General features: G+C 38.4%; 1 protein-coding gene across 1 annotated transcript in view; it reads left to right on the forward strand.

Moving 5' to 3' along the window:
* PGGT1B (protein geranylgeranyltransferase type I subunit beta) overlaps positions 1 to 3,039 on the forward strand; it is a 75,199-nt gene that overhangs the window by 12,815 nt on the left and 59,345 nt on the right. The window lies entirely within an intron of this gene.

A 3,039-nucleotide genomic window follows, 5' to 3' on the forward strand; every position in this document is an offset into this window, starting at 1 on the left:
TGTTTGGTTGGTGCCTTTAGCCTTCACTCTCCTTTTCATTCCCAACCATTCTTGTCATCTCTTCAGTGAAAACCGTCTCTCTTCTTTGCCTGCTAAGATTTTCATTGCAGGCTCCTGATCATTTCCATCTAATGTTTTATTAGTATACTTCAACTATTTTTATTTCTTTAAATGCTAAAATTTTAAAATAGGAAATTCTAAAAAAGTATTAAATATCTAATCAACAAACTCTAACTTATTTGATTCACTCATTTAATTTAAAATCACCTAACATACAGTGTATACTCGAGTATAAGCCAACCCGAACATCCGCTGAGGCACCTAAGTTTACCACAAAAACTGCATTAAAAATGTTGAAAAACTCAGCTTGTACACGAGTATATACAGTACTTTTAAGGAACCTTGGTGGCTCTCTGGGTTTAATATTGAGCTGCTAACCAACCACAAGGTTGGTAGTTTAAACCCATCATTCTTCGGAGAAAGATGAGTCTGTCTGCTCCTGTAAAGATTTACTTACATCTTGGGAAGCCCTATACAGGGTCCCTATGAGTTGGACTTGCTCATTAGCAATGGGTTTGGTTTGGATAACATAGTTTTAAATTAATGCCTCTGTCGTTGTTAGGAGCCTTCCAGTTGGTTCCAACACATAAGGACCCTATGTACAACAGAACAAAACACCTGGTTGTGCCGTCCTCACAATTGTTCCTGTGTTTGCGCCCATTGTTGCAGCCACTGTGTCAGTCCATCTTGTGAAGCGCCTTCCTCTTTTTCGCTATTCCTCTGCTTTACCAAGCATGATGTCCTTCTCCAGGGACTGGGCAAATACACTCCCAGGACAGTTAGGTACTTTTTATCTATGGTAACCAGTTAGCTACCATATAAGGGTCAACATTGGTAAATAACAGTAAGTTCCATTGAATGAATTATTGTTAGGTGCATTTGAATTGGTCCAACTCTATAGCAACCCTATGTATAACAGAATGAAATAACAAGGCCCACCTTGTGCCATTTTCACAATTGTTTCTGGGTTTGAGCCCATAGTTGAAGCCACTGTGTCTTAGCACTGTGGTTGTACTGCCAAGATAGAGGTGTATGTATTTGATAGAGTCAATATTCTTCACTAGCGCCATGACTCAAATGCATAAATTCATCCATCTTTCTTTTTTAATTATCCAGCTTTCACATGCATATGAGGCAATTAAAAATATGTGGGTTTGGATCAGACCCACCTTAGTCCTCAAAGTGATTTTTTTTTTACACTTTGAAGAGATCCTTGCCGTAGATTTGACCAATGCAATGCCAAAAACAAAAATAACAACCTCACTCCCATTGAGTCATTGCCGAGACTCATAGGGACCCCATAGGGCTGGGTAGAACTGCCCCCTGTGAGTTCTGCGATTGTAACTCTTCACTAGAGTAGAAAGCCTTGTCTCTCCTGTGGCACAGCTCATAGTTTCGAACTGATAACCTTGCAGATCACAGCCCAACTCAGCTTCCTGACTACTGCTTTCATGGGCATTGATTATAGATCCAAGTAAATTAAATCCTTGACAAATTCAATATTTTTTCTGTTGATCATAAGTTGCCTATTGGACCAGTTGTGAGGATTTTTCTTTTCTCTGTGCTGAAGGATAAGCCATACTGAGGCTATATGCTGTATCTTTGATCTTCATCAGTAAATGCTGCAAGTCTCTACTTTCAGCAAGCAAAGTTGTGTCAGCTGTCTGTTGCAGGCGGTTTTAATGAGGCTTCCTCTAATCTTGATACCACGTTCTTCTCATACAGTCCAACATCTTGAATTATTGGCTCAGTATACATTTGAATAAGTATGGGGAAAGAATACAAACCTGATATAATCTTTTCTGATTTTAAACCATACAGTAGTCGTCCCTTATTCTATTTGAATTGCCTCTTGGTCTGTGTACAAGTCTTCTAGCATACCCAATCTTCTCAATGTTACCCATAATTCATTATGGTCCACATAGTGTTATGTCTTTGCATAGTCAATAAAGTACAGGTAAGCATCTTTCTGGTATTCTCTGCTTTCAGCAGTGATATTCCTCCTTCACATTCTCATCTAAATCCACCTGGATTTCTAGTAGTTCCTTGTAAATATACTGCAGTAGTTGTTTCTGAATTATTATATTCAACAAATTTTACTTACATGTGAGATTAATGATACAGTGCAATAATTATTGCATTCTGAATGAGTACAGGTCTGGTCTCTTTTAGCCAGTTGGCCAGGTAGCAGTCTTCCACATTTCTTGGCGTAAACTAGTAAGTGCTTCCAGTGCGGCATCTGTTTGTTGAAACTTTTCCTTTGGTATTCTGTCAGTTCCTGGAGCCGTGTTGTTCATCAGTGTCTTCAGTGTCGCTTGTCTTTTCTTCAGTGTCATTGGTTCTTGATCACATGTTACCTCTTGGAATGGCTGAATGATGGATGAGCAGTTTTTTGGTTTTTGGTGCGGTGATGGTGCATTCCTTCCATGTTCTTTTGATGCTGCCTGTATCATTGCATCCTTCAACATAATAACTCAAGGCTTGAATACATTCAGTTTTTATGCTGTAGAAATGCCAAAAAGGCCCTGTTTGGTTTGTAACTCCAGTTTTGTTCATTTTAATACTTTTGTCTGAATTCTTCTGCTCAGCTCTTTTACTTCATAATTTCTGATTTCTTCGGTTTGTTTTAGCTCTTATACAAGAAAGTGTCTGCGTCTCTTCTGACAGCCTTTTCTTTCTTAAGTGCCTTTTTATCACCTTTTGCTTTCATCATATTCAATGTCCTTGATGTCATTCCACTGGCCTGGTCTTGAGCCATTAATGTTCAATGTGTCAAATTTATTTTTGAGATGGTCCCTAAATTCAGATAGGTTATACTCAAAATTACACTTTGTTCTCGTAGACTTATTTTAATTTACTTCAGCTTGAACTTGAGCAATTGATGGGCTGTGGGCCAGTTAGTTCGTGACTTTGTTCTGATTAGTGATAAGTTTTTCCATGGTATCTTTCCACTGATATAAGCAATTTGATTCCTGTTTA

Source organism: Echinops telfairi, unplaced genomic scaffold, assembly GCF_000313985.2.
Source record: "Echinops telfairi isolate 266 unplaced genomic scaffold, ASM31398v2 ScPeMD7_7469;HRSCAF=8507_1, whole genome shotgun sequence".
In the NCBI taxonomy this organism is placed as follows: Eukaryota; Metazoa; Chordata; class Mammalia; order Afrosoricida; family Tenrecidae; genus Echinops; species Echinops telfairi.